We start from the raw sequence: 22079 nt of genomic DNA, 5'->3' as shown, positions 1-22079 counted from the left end.
ATTGCTTGGGCTGTCAGTGCTCCCCCAGGCTGTCCTTGACCCGTGTCCTCACACAGGCCAATGGACTGGGCAGGCATGAGGTTGTGACTGGAGGGCTTCATTCTTAGTAATTTGCAGATTTCCTTCTGGGATCACGTATCTTGATCCTCAGGGGCCAGGTGCCTATAGTGGAACCCTTGCATGTTTAAATGTCTGCATTGTAACAGTCTCTACAGCTGGTGGATTGTTCTCTAGCAGCTGTCTTTCTTTAATCCCTAGTTTTTCTTCAGCATGGTGTTTGCACCTGCCATAATACTGGGACTGTCATATAGTCAGGAGAGAAGTTTTGTCTTGTGCAGAGCAAGGTTGATATTTTCAAAGCTTCAAAAACTTGCTTTACCATTTTAATTGGCCAATTTTTTTTCCTCTTAAGGCTCGTGTTATTATTTTTTTTTAAGATTTACTTATTTTGGGGAGGGGAGCAGAGGGAGAGAGAGAATCTCAAGCAGACTCCCTGCTGAGCACGGAGCCCAGTGCGGGGCTTGATCTCATCACCCCGAGATCATGACCTGAGCTGAAATCAGGAGTTGGCCGCTTAACCGACTGGGCCACTCAGGTGCCCCAAGGCTTGGGTTATTTTTAATATTTAGTATGTGTTAATATTTAGTATTAAATCTCTCAGTGGGTTGTTAAAAGAACCATATGATAAATTTTTAATACCATGTGGTTTTGTCATTTGGCCTGTTACCAAGAGACTTAGCGTTGCCTAATTCCACAATCTCTTTTGACACTTTCTTTTTTTGCGTGAGAGATGTCAACTGTCAGTTAACAGATCTAACCACAGAGAAATGAGAGCTTCAGCATCAAGGAGGCCCTTCTTCCCACATACATTCCCCAGGCTTCTGTTCTTTCCATCAAAAAAAAGAAGAGAGAAATGTAAGGGTTCATCACATGTAAAGCATTGTCCTTTGATGGATAGATAGGCTTCCGCAGGATTGGCATGTTAGATTGGTTGAGTCTGTCCTTTCCTTTCAGGTGTAAATTACGTGGGGAAGGGCCAGGACCTCTCCTAAATTAGGCATGGTATTTAGCACTCTGTGGGTGTACCACTGGCGACTTTTAAGATGAGCAATAATCAAACTTTCTAAAGAAACAAATAACAATGAATCATCAAAAGTAGCTAAGACATTATGGTTGTCACAAGATGTTTGTCTTTTCATTTTTTAAAAGGATTTTTCCAGGGTGTTTAAAAAGATACCTGTAAGATGGCTAAGGGTTAGTGCTTTGCAGGAGGTCTGTCAGAATTTATTCTGTCCCAGATGGTCCTTCAACCCTGGAACTCAGGCGAGGGGAGAGTGGAGGAGAAGGCGTCCTGGAGCCGCATTTTCCTAGCATGCACAAGCAGTCATTTGGAAGCCCCGGCTGCTCAGGTAAGAGCAGGAATATGGAAATCGTATACAATTAAGAGTTGTTCCCAGCTTCGTTAGCCTGAATGCCCTGTGTCATCAACACGCCCAGAAAGCAGAGGCTTACCTTGGGGGTTCCAGATGAATCGCGGGTTCAGAAGTGGCTGACACTGTAAAGCGACAGGTCTCTTATTAGCGAAGCTCTGACATTCCGGTAAAACAGTGACAGAATTATAATTGCCCTGCTCTAAAGCTCAGCTCTGTGGAGATAAAAATCAGACCGGGGAGGGACAGTTTCATGCCCAGAGGTGGGCCACCGGGTCAGCTCTTCCTGTCCCTGGGGGTCCTTTCAGCCCCAAGGTCCCCATCACTCACCTCTGGTTCTTGGTGGAGATGTGGCAGGCGGGGCCCCCGTGCTTATGTAGGCACGAGTGTGCTGACGCGGCGGCCTCTCGCTTTTGTCAGGGCAGGGCATTTGGCAACATGACCCTCAGCATAATTCGTACTGACATTTGGCATGTTTGGATATAATTAGAAGTATTCATATCATTTTGAGTATGCGAACCAATCTCCTATAAATAATTTGACAGGGACCAATCTGCCGGACGAGAATGCTTTCTAGTATGCTGGGAAGGTGATCTTTGTGCCTGGTGGGGCCTCAGAGTCCGTTCCCATGAGCTATATTCGAGCTGGCAAACTCTTCTACACATACCTGTGGTAACCCAGTGATCTGATTCTCAGCGACACATTGCTGTCGGACCGTATCCTCTTCTCTTTATTTGTTACCACAGGAGGCCTGCACTTCATCCCCCTGGGTCACTTCCAAGCTCACCGTTGGAGTCTGGCCTTGGGCAGCAGTGCCTAGGAGGGAGGAGAGTCTCCTCTGCGCCCTCACCATTGGCCCAGTGTCCACCCCCTCAACACTGAAGAACATTAGTTCAGTACAGAATCGTATGCCTTCATTGCAGGAAAAAACCCACAGTTAAGCAGAGAGAAAAATTGTCTATAATCCCAGTATGCACAGATAAAAGAAGATAAAGATATCTAAGTGGCATCATGCTATATACATGATTATAGTACCTATATGTCTCGTAATCTACTTAAAAATTATATTGAAGGTAATTTTCATATCAGTGATATAATTTGCCCCCTTTTTAAGTAGAGTATTTTATGATTTTTTTAAAATTAAAATCTTTTCTTTTCAGTACGTTGGGGTTTAACTTATATGCAGCAAAAAATTCACTCTTTAGTCGGCAATTGTATGAGGTTTTTTGGTGCTATTTAAAATACTTTTGACCTTGACAGTAAAATTCCTTTTCTCTGTTGCATGGTTCTAGTTTTTACACATGAACGGATTCTTGTAGCCACTGTCACAGACAGGACACAGAACGGTTCCATTTCTATGAATTTTGATAAATATGTGTAGTCCTATAATCTCTTAAATTTGAATTACATGAAAAATTAAAGCCTTGGATGTGAGGCTAGAATTCCCCTTTGATGAATTCACAATGGAGGTAGCTCCCTTCTTTCCAGAGGTGACCAGTTACACCAGTTTGGTGTGTAATATTCCAGACCTTTTCTGTGCCCTTAACTAAGTTATATTTGGGAAAATTTAAATTAATGAAACTGGCCTAAGGAGATTAGCCCACAGAAAATACATAACGAGATGTTTAAAATATGTTAGAGATAGTATCATAGTTTACATATTTACCAACTTGTTTTTTTTCATTCTGTACTCTTTTTTTTTTTTTTAAGATTTTATTTATTTATTTGTCAGAGAGAGTGAGCACAGGCAGACAGAGAGGCAGGCAGAGGCAGAGGGAGAAGCAGGCTCCCTGCTGAGCAAGGAGCCCAATGTGGGACTCGATCCCAGGACTCTGGGATCATGACCCGAGCCGAAGGCAGCCGCTCAACCGAGCCACCCAGGCATCCCATCATTCTGTACTCTTAAGATAATTTTCCATCTTAGTACATAAACCAAAATAAGCAACAATTTAGAACATACACAAAAATAGAGAAAATAGTGTATGAACCCATTGTAGTTGTCATCCAGTATTACTAATTATCAGCTCATAGTGTTGTTTTGTATATACTCCAACCCACTACTCTATCCCCTGGATTATTTTGATATTACTCTTTTAAAAATTTCTATGTAGAATTCTCTTTGTTCTAGATTATAATCATTTCTTTTTTGTACAAATTCCAGAAGTTTTCTCCTGGTCTAATAGTGATCTTAACTTTGTTCTGGCATCTCAGTCTTATGGAAGTTTTTAAATTTTTATGTAGTCAAAGTTACAAATACTTTTCATTTGTATTTTTGCTTTTTTGTGCATATTTTAAAAGAAGGCCTTCTCTAATTCAGGGATTCAGGGTCATAAATATGTTCTTCTGTATTTCCAGTCTAATGCTTTAAAAATAGATAATGACGTTTGTAATCTAGCTGTATTTGTGTAATCTAGCTGAATGTATGTGTGTGTGAATGTAATGTTTCTGAATTCCATATTTTGTACCATTGTTTCTGAGCCAAAAGCACATATGCTTTGATATCTAGTAGGGCACATTATCCCTAATTATTCATTTATTTTAAAGTTGTCTTTGACAATTCTAACATTCTTTTATATACATTTTTAGTGTTTGTTGCTATGGCGAATGGAATTATTTTCCTGATTATCCGTCCTACTTGGTTATTACTGGCATGTGGCACAGAACCTCAGGTCTTTCTGTGGCGGTCGTATGCCACCTTCCTTCATTTCCCAGATGCCTTGCAGCATGGGGCAGCCATGTGACACTGTTTTGGCTAATGAGGAAGTGTGAGCAGGAGTTGCTGGGTGGGACTTCCAGAAAAGGGAGCAGAGTCCACTGGTAACTATCTGTCCCTTTCCCTTCTCACCCCATTTCGGTGGAGAACACAGATGTAATGGTGGAGCTATAGCCTTGAAAGAAAGATCAAGAGAATTTCAGAGACAGTGTTGACATCTGTGAGTTGACTTTTAATATGTGAAGAAGAAAATGAACCACTGATATTAATAAGGCACCATTTATTCAGATTTTCTGTTACATACAAACTCAGTCCTTAACAGATGTGTGGTGTTTCAGAAAGTTGGTTTTACTGGTATCTTTCATTTGACCCCCTTGCAGAGCTGCCTTTATCACTTTTGACAGTTTATGTGATTCTCTTGGGGTTTTGATATAGTAGGCACAAAGAATCACAATTTTGTGTCTTCTTTCTTTTATAACTTTTATGTTATTAATTTTCTTTTTCTAATTGCATTTTCTGAGACACTTAGGACAATGCTGAATAATAACATGGTTACTTATACCCTAGACAAGGTAAATGATCCTTATTTTGTTCCTGACGTTAATTGGGTTGCCTCTGACATTTCAAGTGTGATATTTACTGTATACTTTATATCTAGTTTGCCAGTGATTTTAATCATATACATGAATTAAACTGCTTCATTCCTGGATACTTGATGAAGAGAATTAAAAACATATGCTTATACAAAATTTCATACACAGGTATTCATAGCACCATCATCCATAATAGCCAGAAAAGTGGAAACAATCCAGATGTTCACCAACAGGCAAACGAATAAATGAAATTTGGTCTATCTACATGAGGGAGTATTTTTCAGCCGGGAACGGGAGTCAAATACTGATACATGTTACAGCATGGATGAACCTTGAACCTCAAAAAGATTGTGCTGAAGTGACAGACATAGTGCACTTATATTTGACGATCCCTTACCTATCAAGTGTCAACAACAGGCAAATCCATGGAGACAGAAAGTAGATCAGTGCACCAGAGGAGGATGGTCTGGAGAGGGGAGACTGGGGAGTGACTGTAATGGGATTTCTTTTTGAGGAGACCAAATGTTCTGAAATTAGATAGTGGTTATGATTGTGTAACTTTGTGAATCTACGAAAACCACTGAACTTACATTTAAATGGTGAATTGTGTCTTTAAAAATGCATTGGATTGGGATGCCTGGGTGGGTCAGTTGGTTAAGCGGCTGCCTTCGGCTCAGGTCGTGATCCCAGCGTCCTGGGATCGGGTCCCACATCAGGCTCCTTGCTTGGCAGGGAGCCTGCTTCTCCCTCTGCCTCTGCCTGACACTCTGTCTGCTTGTGCTCACTCTCGCTCCTCCCTCTCTCTCTGACAAATAAATAAAATCTTTAAAAAAAATGCATTGGATTTAACAAAAAATTTTAAAAAATGCATTGGATTTTTCTTCTGCATTTATTGAGATTATTTTTTTCTCCTCAAATTTATAAAGGTAGAGAATTATGTAGGAGATTTTCTCACTTGTACTGCTAAAATTCGTGAAATGAATCCTATAGAAATAACATTGTTTAATTTCCTGCTGATCAAGTATACTAATTTTTTTTTAATGTGGGATTTCTGCATCTGAGTTCATTATGGGACTACGACATGGTTTTCTTTTTTTATGTTGTCCTCTTCTGGTTTTGATATCAGCATCATGCTAGGTCTTGTAAAATAAGTAGCTTCCTCTTTCTATTTTCTGCAGCATTGTGTTTAGAATATGAGTACTCTGTTCTGCAAACATTTGGTAGAATTCCTTCATAGCCTCTTTGGAGAAGGAATGTTTTACTTACTCTTGTAATAGAAGTTTTTTTTTTTTTTTAAGATTTTATTTATTTATTTGACAGGGAGATCACAGGTAGGCAGAGAGGCAGGCAGGCGGGGTTGGGCGTGAAGCAGGCTCCTCACTGAGCAGAGAGCCAGATGCGGGGCTCGATCCCAGAACCTTGAGATCATGACCTGAGCGGAAGGCAGAGGCTTAACCCACTGAGCCACCCAGGCATCCTGATATTTTGACTTTTGTTGTGTCTATCTTTTTATAATTGAAAACCTCCTAAACGATTCCACTGCATTCTTTATTCCTTTTTATTCCTCTTCTACATAGTTTAATTTTTTTTTTTATTCCAAATCGTATTTGCTGAAGTTTTGTCTTTTGTGTTGGTCTTTTAAATTTAGTTTTGCCGAATAACTTTTTTCCCCCTGTTTCTCCTATTTTGTATTTGCTTTTAATCTCATCCATTCCTTTCTTTTATTTCTTTAGGCTTATTTTACTGGTTTGTATTCAACATCTTAAATTGAAAGCTTCATTTATTTTCATTCTTTCATATGATCTTACAGGTTTATTTGTGGTTTTAAATTTTTCTTTGGTAACTACTATGGCTGAATCCATCCCACAGGTTGATAGGTGGTACTCTGCTTGTCCTTCAGTTATAATTACTTTAAAATTTCCATTTCCATTTCAATCCCCAAATTGTCTAAGGTACATTTGGTTTTTAGATTTTCAGATGAATAAATTTAGGCATTGGGGGAAGGGTTCTCTTTTAGCTGTTAATTCTTTTCATTGTGTGTGTGTGTGTGTGTGTGTATGTGTGCTCAGCTTATTTCCTGGTAGACCCAGTAGGAATGAGGGATGTTTTTTGTATGTGTATGTTTCTGTTTCTGTTTGTGTGTGTAAGTAATACGAAAATTCAGATAGCATCCAGGTAAGAATATTATCAGTGCCCCAGAAACCTTTCAGGATCCTCCTCATTATAACTCTGATTTCCCTTACCTAAAGGTAACTGCGATTTTTGCTTTTATGAGAATCATTTCTCTGCTTTTCTGTATAGTTTCATTATTTGTGTATGCATCTGTAAATAATACATACACATTTTCCTGCCTATTTTTGAATTTCTTATAAATACAACTTTATTTATTGTTTAGTATCTCTCTTCTTTTACCTGGCATTCTTGTGTGGTGTTTTTTGCCTCATGAAGTTACATGTAACTGTAGTTTATTTTCTTTACTGTGCAGTATTACATTGTATGATAATACTTTAAAAAAATATTTGTTTATCTGACAGAGAGAGAGAGAGAGAGAGAGCGAGCGCACAAGCAGGGGGAGTGGCAGGCAAAGGGAGAGGGAGAAGCAGGTTCCTTGAAGGGTGGGGGAGTCTGATGTGGGGCTTGATCCCAGGACCCCGGGGTCATGACCTGAGTTGAATGCAACATGCTTAACCAGCTGAGCCACCCAGGTTCTCCTATATGATAATATTCTATTATAGACAAAATTTGGGGTTTTTCCCAATTTTTTGCTGTAGCTTTTTATTTTACTTATTTTTTGCGAGATGAACAGTGACTGTCACTTCTGTAGTCGGAAGTTTTTGTTTATTGTTCTAGAAATAGTTGATACTTCTTTTGTGTTTTGTACATGGGTCAGTTATCCTCCTCTTCTTTAACACCTTTATTCAGGTAGAATTTTATATAATTCCTTAAAAATCACCCAGTTTAAGTATAGTTCGATGGGTTTTAGTAAGTTTATGCAGTTACGCAACATCACCATAACCCAGTTTTATCAGCACTTTCGTCAACTCAGAATGTTCCCTTGTGCCTATTTGCATTCAGGTCCCATTCCAGCCCCAGACTGCAAGCAAACACTTACCTGCTTTCTGTCTCTGGAGTTTTGGCTTTTCTAGAAATTTCCTGTAAATGGAATCGTACAGTGTACCTTCTCTTGTGTAGGCTCCTTTCCCTTGGCCTGTTTTGGACTTCATGCATGTTTATATCAGTAGTTTGATCATTTTTATTGCTGAGTGTGAGCCCCTTGTATAGATGCATGACATCGTGTTCTTCTGTTCAGCAGCTGAAGGACATTTGAACCATTTCCGTTTTTGGTTGTCATGAATAATGCTGTTAATAATGTTCTGTACAAGTCATTGTATGGACATTTGTTTTCATTTCTCTTAGGTAAATAACTAGGAGTTGAATTGCTAGGTGGTGCAACTTTTTAAGAAACTGCCAAATTCTTTTCCACGGTGGCTGTGCATTTTACACTTCCACCAGTAATATGAGGGTTCCAGTTTCTTTACATTCTCACCTACACTTGTGTTGTCCTTTCTTTTTGCTTACGGCCATCCGCCTGAGTGTAATGTGGTATCCCATGTGGTTTTAAATTTTCATTTCCTTAATGAATAATGATTTTGGTTACTCTTTCATGTGCTTATTTGCCATTTATGTATTTTCTTTAGGTGAAGTGTCTATCTAATTCTTTAGCCCAGATAGTCTTTTTTTCTTTTCCCTGCATGGCTCAATTTTTGAGTTTTTGTTGTAGTTGTTGTTATTTGTTTGTTTTTAGGCAGACTCCACACCCATTGTGGAGCCCAGCGTGGGGCTCTAATTCATGCTGGTGAGATCAACACCTGAGCTAAGAGTCAGGCACTTAACTGACTGAGCCATCCAGGTGCCCTAAGAGTGTTTTTAGCCTTTTTTTTTCATTACTCCCCACTGGAGAGAAAAATTAACTGAATTAAATTCATTAATTAAGTTTAATTCTTGCTAAGAAATGAAACACTAGTGCAATAGCATTTTAATTTAAATACATTTAGATTTAATTAATTTCTCCCTAACAAGAGAAATTAAGCAGTAAGATTTTTTTCAGGTAGGGTCGTGCTTGGGAGGGGGAGGGAAGAGGCACAAGTATTATAGCACCTAAGATTTGTTTTGCTTCTCTAAGAACTAATTTTCACTTCTTGAAGAGTGGTAATATTTCTGTTGAAATTGCGTCTCTCAGGGTGGCTGGCTGGCTCATTGGTGGAACATGGGACTTTTGATCTCAGGGTTGTGAGTCTGACTCCATGTTGGGTAAAGAGATTACTTAAAAATAAAATCTTCAGGGGCATCTGGGTGGCTCAGTCATTAAGCATCTGTCTTCGGCCCAGGTCATGATCCTGGAGTCCTGGGATCAAGCCCCACATCGGGCTCCCTGCTCAGCAGGAAGCCTGCTTCTCCCTCTCCCACGCTCCCTGCCTGTGTTCCCTTCCTTGCTGTGTCTCTCTGTTAAATAAATAAATAAAATATTAAAAAATTTTTTTCATAAAAAGAATGTATATATTAGATGATTAAAAATCATTTATAGTTTCTCATTGTTGGCTATAAAATTTAATATTTATTCAACATAGAGGTTGGAAAAGGAAAGTTCCACAGTTAGAGCCTGAGGGGACTGGGGCTGGCACCATTGCCAACTAGATTTTTTTATTGAAATGTACAAAATTTAATATTTATCTTGACAATTGAGGTTGTTATTTGTGTTATTCAGTCATCTATGTTTTTAGTTTTGTTTACTTGGTCTGTGAATTTTCTAGTAGGCCCAAGTTAAACTCCACTACTGTTGTTCTCAGATCTTTCAGATTTTGTTTGTATAATTCAAAGATAGTCTCTAATAACTCCATAGAAATTTGTGATCCTTTAACTTTCTGGTAAATTGTGTCTTTTAAAAATTAAATATAAACCACCCCTGCTGCATTTAGTATTATTTTGCCTTGAATTCTATTTTTTCTAATATTTTGCTATATTTTACTTTTTGGTAGCATATAGATGGGTGATCTTTTCCTATACCTTTATTTTTAACTTCTCTGAGTTATTTTATTTTACATTTAGCTTTTCAAAAACAAGTGGTAGGTACTTTAAAAATCCAATGAGAGCCTTTTTTTAATAGGTAGGTTTTAGAGGCAACAAACTGGCTGGCATGCTTTTTATGATGTGTACAGTGTTTTAAATATCAGTTTAATCAGATGTTATTTTGTTTGATTTTAGGGAAGTCACCTAATCCCTTTAAGCCTCAGTTTGTTTATCTGTCAAAGGAAAATAATGACTTTCTACCATCTCACAGGACTAGTGTGAGTATTCAGTGAAAAATATATGTAGAGCATCTGGAAACACAGAAAGTATTTAAGGAAATATTGGCTACGCTCACTGTGTCTAAAATAGTGTAAAAAATAGGGCTCTATTGCTGTGAGTCGTGGAATATCACTGGAGTCTTAACCAAGGAACTGACATTGTAAGATTTGCATTTTAAACAGCAAGTTAAGGTAGCAGCATGGAAGGTGAATTGGAGGAATGAAGCAGAGATAAAGAAACCACTTAAACAGTTGTACTATTTTGGGAGAGCCGAGAACCTGCTCTAAGCCAGCAGCTCTTGGAAAAGAAGAGAAGGGGATATAGTCAAGAAGTATTTGGGTTGTAGATCAACTGCTTGCTGCTGGTGAAATAGAAATAACTTTAGATGTTCAGGAATCATCTCAAGACAACTAAAATTACACTGAATTGACACTGGATGGTAATATTTCTCACAGAAAGGGAACAGATTTGGAAGTACTACACAAAAGAGAGAAAACTCGATGGAGCCTTACAATTTCAGAGTTCATGGTAAAAGAACAGAAATTTCTGGGAATAATGAGTGAGCTTTCATGAGACAATGAAGTGATAAGCCACCCTATCTGACATTAAACATGTTTTAGGAATATGTTGATTAAAACAGTATAATATTAGTGTAGGTGAAGACGAATAGATCATAGAACATAATATATATAGTCCAAAGACAGGTTCTTGCATGTATGGCAATTTAAAATATGATAAATGTGGTGTTTTAATCACGGGGGGTGGGGGAAGAAGGACTAAGGTGGGGCTGAGATTTATCATTAGCAATGTAATTATGGTAGGTCCTTCCCTGACACCATTTATAAAAATAAGTTCCAGGTGAATTGAAGCTTTAAGCACTAAAACAAAGCCCAATAATGAATGTAGTAGAAGTTGTATACATATCCTTCAAATCAAGAAGAAAGGGAGTATAAGCAAATAGAAAGAGATAGCCAAAAAGATATAAGTGGACAGTTCACGGAAGAGGCAGTACAAATGGCCAATAAACTTGATAACACACTCAACCTCAGGAGTTGCAAGATAAGATAACAGCTGGTATATCTCACCCATCAGCTTGACAAATAAAACAGCTTCTTCATAGCAAATGGTGGTGTTGGAGAGTGGATGCCCTCATACGGCTTGGGTAAGGGTGTAAAATTCCTGGGCAATATGTTGCTTCTTTTGAAATGTGAAATTGCAGCAAATTCCCCTCTTATTCTTTTTTGTGCAGAAGCACAGGGAACTAGGAAGATATGTCAAGGGTTGTATATTTAGCATTTCTTCTAATAACAAAACTTTGGAAACAACTTAAATGTCCATTCGGTTACTTTGTCTGTAATTTAGCTGAGTGGCCACCTGTTAAATGGTGGTGCTCTGATTATGTGGTCAGTGGTTGATACCTGACACTCACTTGAATTTGAGAATAGGATTAGCATAATACATTTTCCACTTGTTTTCTTTGAGATGTAACCCTGGAAATGGAAAACCTTATTTAAAATAACAATGAAGAGTTTTAATGGGCGATATAAATAAGAAAACTGAACTTTTGAGATAGATTTTTGCCGAAGCCTATTTATTTGTATATTCCAACCTTCTCCAGTGTGTAGATATCTCTTAACACAATTGTTGTGTGACAACTCATTTAACTTAGAGTAAAAGCCCTTCCAAGGTCTGGCTCTTATTCCTTGTCCTTGCTTTTCTTGCTAGTATCTGCTTACAATTAAGCCCAGGCCAGCATTAAATTACTCTATCTAATGATCCTTCTGCTCTAAGAGTTCATGTCAGAAGTTAGCTTATAATTCCTAGGATTCCCTTTGCCCTAAGGATTTATGTGTTCTCTCCCTCCAGTGAGGAAAAGCAGCGGAATTACAGTCACTAAAGGAATTTCTGCCTCTCTATACAAAATTCGGTAATTATCTCATCTTTGAACAAAGGAAATCACTCACCTTTCATAGCACTTATACCAAAGAGGAATGTTATAGATTAATCTGTGGGGTTTTTAAAAAAAGATTTTATTTATTTATTTGAGAGAAAGAGCAAGAGAGAGAGAGAGAGAGCGGGCGAGCATGCACAAGCAGGGGAGGGGCAGAGGAAGAGGGAAGAAGCAGGCTTCTGGCTGAGCAGAGAGCCCTGCTTGGGACTCGACCCTCAGACCCTGGGATCATGACCTGAGCCAAAGGCAAACGCTTAACCGACTGAGCCATTCAGGTGCCCCTCATCTCTTTTTTTGCATGTAGTTAATTTAATTTATTGGTGAGTAGTATTTCATTATGAGGGTACAGTGTATTTTGTTCATCTGTTCTTTTGCTGATGGATATTCTTACCTTTTTGTGAATGCATCTTTCATTTCTTCTGGTTAAATTCCTAAGAGTAGAATTGGCAGATCAAAAGGTGTCTGGAAGTGTATTTAATGTATTACAAATGACCAAACAGTTTTTCAAAAATAGTTGAACCATTTTACATTCTCACTAGTAATACATGAGAGATGGGTTGTCTTAGCATCCTTGCCAGCATTTGTCATTGTCCATCTTTATAATTTTAGCCATTCTTATGGATGTCTAGTGGAATTTCTTTATGGTTTTTAAACTGTATCCTCCTGACCAATGATACTGAGCATCTTTTAATGTGGTTATTAGACCTTCACATACCTTCTTGTTGAAAGTGTCTGTCAAATTCCCTTGCCCATTTTTACTGGATTGTTTTGCTTTCCTTATTGTTTTGTATGTGTTCTCATAGATACAATAAAGTTCTTTGTTGGATTTATGTATTGCATATATTTTCTCCCAGCTTGTGATTTGTCTTTTTGTGTTCTCAACAGTATCTTGGTGAGCAGCAGTTTTAATTTTACTTTTGAAGAGGGGATTTTATCATTTTTTTCTCTTTATTTAGTACTTGCGTTCTGTTTAAGAGTTTTTGCACACATCACAAAAATATTTTCCACATTTTTTTAGAGGATTTATAATTTTAGGATTTGCCTATAGGTTTGTTTTCTGTATTGAGTTAATTGCATATTGTATGAGTTATTATTTGTTCATACAGATGTCTAATTGATTATCATTTTTTACAGACTTCCCTTTCTACATTGAATTGCTTTTGCACCTTAGTAAAAAGTCACTTGGTAGTATATATAGTGGATTTATTTTTAAGATCTCTATTCCTCTCTATTCTATTCCAGCAATCTATATTTTTTCTATCCTTATGCTAGTACCACACTGTCTTAATTAGAGTAGCTTTATTTTAAGTTTTTAAAACGATTGAGTAACTCCTTCAACTTTTTACTTCTTTCTCATGCATTTAATATCAGCTTGCCAATTTCTCAAAAAAAAAAAAAAGCCTGATGGCATTTTTATTTATGTTACATTAAATATTTGGATCAATTTGGAGAGAATTGACACACTTAAGATGTTAGGTCTTCTAATCCAAAACAATTGTGTCTCTCTCCCCTTATTTCCATGTATATATATATGTATACACACACACACCCATACACACGCACATGTGTGTATAATTTATTAAGATATCCTACACTTTCTCTCAGCAGTGATTTATAGTTTACAATGTAGAGGTTTAAAAAATTTTTTTTATTAAGTTTATTCCTAGAATATTTTGTGATTTCTTTGATGCTATTGTAAATGTTATTGATTTTTAGAATTTCACTTTCCAATTGTTTGCTGTCAATATAAATATAAAAATAAAACTTATTTTTATATACTGACCTTACAATTTGACACAAGCTCAGTTTACTTCTTGAATTAAGTAGTTTTTTGTAGACTTATTTAAATATTTTATGCAATTTTGTCATCTACATATAAAGACAGTTTTACCTCTTTTTTTTTTTTTCAATCTCTATGTCTTTTTTTTCCTTTTCTTGTCTTATTGCATTAGCTAGGGCCTCCAATATAGTTGGCTAGACATGGTGAAAGTGGTAATCATTTCCTTAGTCCCAATCTTAGGTAGAAAGTCTTTAGTTTCATTGTTAAGCATGGTATTTTAGCTGTGCTGTTTTCTGTAAAGATTTTATTTGAGAAAGAAAGAGAAAGTGTGCATATGCAGAGGGAGGGACAGAGGGAGAGGAAGAAACAGACCCCTTGTTGAGCAGGGAGCCCAGGGCTCCCAGGAAGCTGGGGCCCTGAGATGATGATCTGAGCTGAAGGCAGCTACTTAACCTACTGAGCCACCCAGATGCCCCCTGCTGTTTTTCTAATAGGTGCCTGTTACACAGATTGAGAAAGTCCTCTTTTATTGGTAGTTTGCTGAGATTTTTTAAAATTTATTTTATTTTAGAGAGAGTGCGCATGAGCGGGGCAGGGGGTGTGGGGACAGAGGGGGAGGGAGAAGGAGAATCCTCTAGCAGACTCTGCACTGAGCACAGAGCCAGATGCAGGGCTCAGTCCCAGGACACCGAGATCATGACCTGAGGTGAAATCAAGACTCAGCCACTCAACTGACTGAGATATCCAGTCGCCCTGAGAGTTTTTCTTTTTTAAATTGTGAATGGGTGCTGGATATTGTCAAATCATTTTACTGCATCTAGTGAGATGATCATATAATGTTCACTTTTATTCTGTGACTATAATGAATTACATTGAGTTTTGAATGTTAAACCAACCTAGCTAGGCTGCCCATTATTTTATTCTTTGGCTAGGTAGAGTAGGTGTTTTATGGGGCTTTTTTGTCTATGCCTATTGGTGTTTCTATGTTGTCTGCTTCTTCAGCTCCTAAGTCTGGGGGATATGAGGCAAAAAGAAAACCCAGGGAACTTACCTAGTCCATCTTCTATCCACCATTCAGAATCTTTTGTGTTAGTTTTATATATATAATGTCCAGGGATTTTAGTTGCACTTAGTGGGAGGAAAAAGTAGGTCAACTCCATTTTCCTGGAAACAGAAGTCGTCTTACTGATTTCTTTTTTCTGTCAAATACTGAGAAAAAGGTACTAAAATATCCTTTGCTTTAGGATTTAGTTTTTTGGGTGATAAATGTAAAATGTCTAGCCCAGTGCCTGGCACAGATTAAATTCTTCTTGAATTATTATGTGTCCCACAAATATCTCTTGAGCACTTATTACATGGTGGGCCCGGAGAGGTTTAGCTGAATTTATAAGTGTAAATGCAGGGGTGTAGATTATCATGTGTAATTCCTCTTTGAAAGATTTGGTGATAATGTAGAACTCTGGTTTCCAGAGTGTGGTCCTGGACTAGCCACATTATCATCACCTGGAAACTTGTTAGAAATGCAAATGTTTGGGGCCCAGCCTAGACCTACTGAGTTAGAAGCTCAGGAGGTGGTGCCCCCCAGTTTGTGTTTTAACAAGGCCTCTAGATAGTTCTGATGCATGCTAAATTTGAGAACCCCTGATGTTGAGGCTCACACAATCCCTAGCCTCATAAGGAAGGGTGCCAGGCATCTTGATACCCGGGGTCAGGCCTCCGTTTAGGCAAATGGCTTTTGTAGACGCACTTTTTACATCTCCCCCTTTCCTTCCCTTCAGGCATAGAGATCTCAAGAGATCTCTTTCTTTAGATGCGTTCTCAGCTGATTATTCTGTAATGCTAGCTAGGATGTAGTGGAAATAAGTATATTTACTAGGAATTTAATAGGTTAAATATCTTTCAGAATGCTAAATATTTCATTCTCATAGTGGGAGATTTACAAATAATAGAGAAGGGGAGGTGATGCTTCAGAAGAGAGGGATTTCGAGATTTCTTTTGTTCTTGATATGTTTGGTTATGAATTGAGTTGAGGAAAGAGATTCATGGTATTTTCAAGTATTAGTATGTAAATGGTACTAGTACTTGCTTTCAGTAACCATGGTCTTGAAGTCCTTAGAAGATAAGGAAATAAAGAATCTGGCCTTATTACAGATTCTTTGATTTTATTAGTGTAACGATATCTGGCTGGATACCAAAAATACTAGGGCATGGCCATCTCTGCCTAGTTCCTTACTTGTATGCTTTAAGTATGTTTATCTATAGGTTATCTCAAGGTTGCCCTTTGTGACAGCCCATAGTCTCCTTCCAGTCTCAGTTTCTTCCCATCACAGTAGGTCCTACTGTTACTGTTTGGGAGGAGTCAGACACAAATTCCCTCTTTATCCTAATTCAGAGTTGTTCTCGGAGATAGTCTCCTGCCTACATGCATCCCATTTGGGTCCTTATATCCAGCATCAGTAGGTTATGAACAGTTCCCACATCTCAATGAAAGGAAAGACGAGTATTATAAGCATTTCTGGATTTTCCTGGGTGGCTTTGTTGTGAGAAAGGAAATAAGTCTATAAATCCCCTAATCTGTGAGGACGATGAGGAAGAATATTAATCAGAGTTTCTGTGACTCTGAACCCTTGCTGCTTTAATCAGGGACCCCAGGAAACCCACCCCCCCACATAATGAAATCCACTCCCAACTCTCTATATAAGCAATTATTTAAATAGTTAGGAGACAGAGTAATAAAGCAATTGCCCTGTGCTTTAGAGGTCAATAGGTTAACTCTACAGAGTTTAATTAAAATTTGATAATAAATGCCTGCTCTCGGCAGGATATTTCATTAGTCTTCATCATGGCCTGTGTTAAATATTCCTTATTAATTACTTTTCACCCCTCTTAAATCCTCCTCTCATGAAGCAGGGTTCTCATTACTAATTAGGATTCCCACACTGGGGAAGGAGATTCCTTGAAGCAGCCACCTTGTTAGGAAGGGATATCTACCACCAAAAAAGAATAAGATTTGGGATTCTATGATCTTAATTTTAAAATATCTACAATGAAACCAAATGATAAGCTTTAAAAAAGTATCAAAGAAAAGATCATTCTGGCAATAGCTATGGTATAATCTCAGTTACATTCTTTTTGATATTAATAAGTTAATTCCCTTTCTGATTCCTCCTTAATATAGGTGTGGTACTGAGAAAAATGAGGTTCCTTGGGTTTGGTAAGTAGACTTGTATGTAGAAATTAGGAATTATCTAAGAAGTTCTGTCCCTTTTCTTGGAGGGGTTCAGAGGAAGAGAATTTCTCACAAAAGGAAATAAAACGTATAGTCCCTAGCTACCTGGGAGGTTTGAAGGCCGTGAAACTGGTTTTCTTCTCAGTGCTCTTCCAGTCCTTTCCTTGGACCAGTACTGGAAGCTTGCTTGCGTTCTGCATTCTTGTTCATTGCCATCACTATCACTTCTAATCTGGATCATTTTCATAGCCTCAGTAGTCTGCAGGCTCTGGTCTTTCCTCTCCTGCTCCACCCTCTGGACTACTGCTGGAGATGGGTCAGCATCTCACCAGGTCCATACATATCCTGATTCCTCAGCACCCCACAGGAGGCTATTCCCTTCACAGGCAGGCCTTCCCTTCTGTCTCTGGCCTCATCTGAGGGCCTTGTTTGTGGGGCCTGTGCTCAAACTACTTTGAAATTGCATACTTCTGGGGAAGAGTCAAGATGGCGGAGAAGTAGCAGGCTGAGACGACATCGGGTAGCAGGAGAACAGCTAGATAGCTTGTCTAACCATTACAAACACCTACAAATCCAATGGGAAATCGAAGAGAAGAAGAGCAACAATTCTAGAAACTGAAAATCGATCACTTTCGGAAAGGTAGGACCTGTGGAGAAGTGAATCCAAAGCAACGGGAAGACAGACCGCAGGGGGAGGGGCCGGCTCCCAGCAAGCGGCGGAGCAACGGAGCACAGAATCGGGACTTTTAAAAGTCGGCTCCACGGAGGGACATTGCTCCAGAGGCTAAACCGGGGGGAAGCCCAGGCGGGGTCAGCGTAACCCCAGGTCCCGCGGGGCCACAGAAGGACCGGGGGTGTCTAAGTGCCACAGAGCTCACAGGTATTAGAGCAGGGAAGCCGCCTACAGCGACAAAGCCGAGGAGTGAGCTCTCAGCCCGGGGTTACCTTGTGCCCGTCGCAGGCTGGGTGGGCTCGGAGCGCGGCCGGAGGCCACGGAGATGGAAACGAACGGGCGCTTTTCTCCAAGTGCCAGCAGTTGACTGCTTTCCTCCAGGGGCGACCGCAGGCCAGGGAGGCGGGGCGGTTGGGCGCTTTTTTTCTCTTTGCACTGAGGAGCAGGACCCCAAGCTCTCGGCTCCTCCGGCCAGAGACTGGGCGGCCGCCATCTTCATTCCCGTTCTCCGGACTCTACGGAAAGCGCTCAGGGAACAAAAGCTCCCGAAAGCAAACCTGAGCGGATTACTTAGCCCGGCCCCTGGCAAGGGCGGTGCAATTCCGCCTGCAGCAAAGACACTTGAGAATCACTACAACAGGCCCCTCCCCCAGAAGATCAACCAGAAACCCAGCCAAGACCAACTTCACTCACCAAGAACAGCGGAAATCTAGAGGAGGAGAAAGCAAATCTTATCTGGACAAAATGACAAGGCGGAAAAACTCACCACAAAAAAAAGAACAAGAGGCAGTACCGAAGGCTGGGGACCTAATCAATACGGACATTGGTAATATGACAGATCTAGAGTTCAGAATGACAATTCTCAAGGTTCTAGCCAGGCTCGAGAAAGGCATAGAAGATATTAGAGAAACCCTCTTCGGAGAGATAAAAGCCCTTTCTGGAGAAATAAAAGAACTAAAATCTAACCAAGTTGAAATAAAAAAAGCTATTAATGAGGTGCAATAAAAAATGCAAGCTCTCACTGCTAGGATAAATGAGGCAGAAGAAAGAATTAGTGACATAGAAGACCAAATGACAGAGAATAAAGAAGCTGAGCAAAAGAGAGACAAACAAATACTGGACCACGAGGGGAGAATTCGAGAGATAAGCGACACCATAAGACGACACAACATTAGAATAATTGGGATTCCAGAAGAAGAAGAAAGAGAGAGGGGAGCATAAGGTATATTGGAGACAATTATTGGAGAGAATTTTCCTAATATGGCAAAGGGAACAAACATCAAAATCCAGGAGATGCTAAGAACATCCCTTAAAATCAATAAAAATAGGTCCACACCTCGTCACCTGATAGTAAAATTTACAAGTCTTAGCGACAAAGAGAAAATCCTGAAAGCAGCCCGGGTAAAGAAGTCTGTAACATACAAGGGTAAAAACATTAGATTGGCAGCAGACCTATCCACAGAGACCTGGCAGGCCAGAAAGAACTGGCATGGTATATTCAGAGCACTAAAGGAGAAAAACATGCAGCCAAGAATACTATATCCGGCTAGGCTATCATTGAAAATAGAAGGAGAGATAAAGAGCTTCCAGGACAAACAAAAGCTGAAAGAATTTGCAAACACCAAACCAGCTCTACAGGAAATATTGAAAGGAGTCCTTTAAGCAAAGAGAGACCCTAAAAGTAGTAGATCAGAAAGAAACAGAGACAATATACAGTAACAGTCACCTTACAGACAATACAATGGCAATAAATTCATATCTCTCAATAGTTACCCTGAATGTTAATGGGCTAAATGCCCCAATCAAAAGACACAGGGTATCAGAATGGATAAAAAAACAAAGCCCATCAATATGCTGCCTACAAGAAACTCATTTTAGACCTGAAGACACCTCCAGATTTAAAGTGAGGGGGTGGAAAACAATGTCCCATGCTAATGGACATCAGAAGAAAGCTGGGGTGGCAATCCTTATATCAGATCAATTAGATTTTAAGCCAAAGACTATAATAAGAGATGACGAAGGACACTATATCATACTCAAAGGGTCTGTCCAACAAGAAGATCTAACAATCTTAAATATCTATGCCCCTAACATGGGAGCAGCCAACTATATAAACCAATTAATAACAAAATCAAAGAAATATATCGACAGTAATACAATAATAGCAGGGGACTTTAACACTCCCCTCACTGAAATGGACAGATCATCTAAGCAAAAGAGCAACAAGGAAATAAAGGCCTTAAATGACACACTGGACCAGATGGACATCACAGATATATTCAGAACATTCCATCCCAAAGCAACAGAATATACATTCTTCTCTAGTGCACATGGAACATTCTCCAGAATAGACCACATCCTGGGTCATAAATCAGGTCTCAACTGGTATCAAAAGATTGGGATCATTCCCTGCATATTTACAGACCACAATGCTCTGAAGCTAGAACTCAATCACAAGAGGAAATTTGGAAAGAATGCAAATACATGGAGACTAAACAGCATCCTTCTCAAAAATGAATGGGTCAACCAGGGAATTAAAGAAGAATTGAAAAAATTCATGGAAACAAATGATAATGAAAACACAACAGTTCAAAATCTGTGGGACACAACAAAGGCAGTCCTGAGAGGAAAATATATAGCAGTACAAGCCTTTTTCAAGAAACAAGAAAGGTCTCAAGTACACAACCTAACCCTACACCTAAAGGAGCTGGAGAAAGAACAACAAAGAAAGCCTAAACCCAGCGGGAGAAGAGAAATCATAAAGATCAGAGCAGAAATTAATGAAATAGAAACTAAAAAACCAATAGAACAAATCAACGAAACTAGGAGCTGGTTCTTTGAAAGAATTAATAAGATTGACAAACCCCTGGCCAGACTTATCAAAAAGAAAAGAGAAAGGACGCAAATAAATAAAATCATGAATGAAATAGGAGAGATTACAACCAACACCAAAGAAATACAAACAATTATAAGAACATACTATGAGAAACTCTATGCCAACAAATTCGACAATCTGGAAGAAATGGATACGTTTCTAGAGACATATAAACTACCACAACTGAACCAGGAAGAAATAGAAAGGCTGAACAGACCCATAATCAGTAAGGAGATTGAAAAAGTCGTCAAAAATCTCCAAACAAACAAAAGTCCAGGACCAGATGGCTTTCCAGGGGAATTCTACGAAACATTTAAAGAAGAATTAATTCCTATTCTCCTGAAACTGTTCCAAAAAATAGAAATGGAAGGAAAACTTCCAAACTCATTTTATGAGGCCAGCATCACCTTGATCCCAAAACCAGACAAGGATCCCATCAAAAAAGAGAATTACAGACCAATATCCTTGATGAACACAGATGCGAAAATTCTCACCAAAATGCTGGCCAATAGGATCCAACAGTACATTAAAAGGATTATTCACCACGACCAAGTGGGATTTATTCCAGGGCTGCAAGGTTGGTTCAACATCCGCAAATCCATCAATGTGATACAATACATTAATAAAAGAAAGAATAAGAACCATATGATACTCTCAATAAATGCTGAAAAAGCATTTGACAAAGTGCAGCATCCCTTCCTGATTAAAACTCTTCAAAGTGTAGGGATAGAGGGCACATACCTCAATATTATCAAAGCCATCTATGAAAAACCCACTGCAAATATCATTCTCAATGGAGAAAAACTGAAAGCTTTTCCGCTAAGGTCAGGAACACAGCAGGGATGTCCGTTATCACTACTGCTGTTCAACGTAGTACTAGAAGTCCTATCCTCAGCAATCAGACAACAAAAAGAAATTAAAGGCATCCAAATCGGCAAAGAAGAAGTCAAACTATCACTCTTTGCAGATGATATGATACTATATGTGGAAAACCCAAAAGGCTCCACTCCAAAACTGCTAGAACTTGTACAGGAATTCAGTAAAGTGTCAGGATATAAAGTCAATGCACAGAAATCAGTCGCATTTCTTTACACTAACAACAAGACAGAAGAAAGAGAAATTGAGGAGTCAGTCCCATTTACAATTGCACCCAAAACCATAAGATACCTAGGAATAAATCTAACCAAAGAGGCAAAGAATCTATACTCAGAAAGCTATAAAGTACTCATGAAAGAAATTGAGGAAGACACAAAGAAATGGAAAAATGTTCCATGCTCATGGATTGGAAGAACAAATATTGTGAAAATGTCTATTCTACCCAAAGCAATCTACGCATTTAATGCAATCCCTATCAAAATCCCATCCATTTTTTTCAAAGAAATAGAACAAATAATCCTAAAATTTATATGGAACCAGAAAAGACCTCGAATAGCGAAAGGAATATTGAAAAAGAAAGCCAAAGTCGGTGGCATCACAATTCCAGACTTCA

Source organism: Martes martes (assembly GCF_963455335.1).
Source record: "Martes martes genome assembly, chromosome: 16".
NCBI lineage: Eukaryota > Metazoa > Chordata > Mammalia > Carnivora > Mustelidae > Martes > Martes martes.
This window is presented reverse-complemented; position numbering follows the sequence as displayed.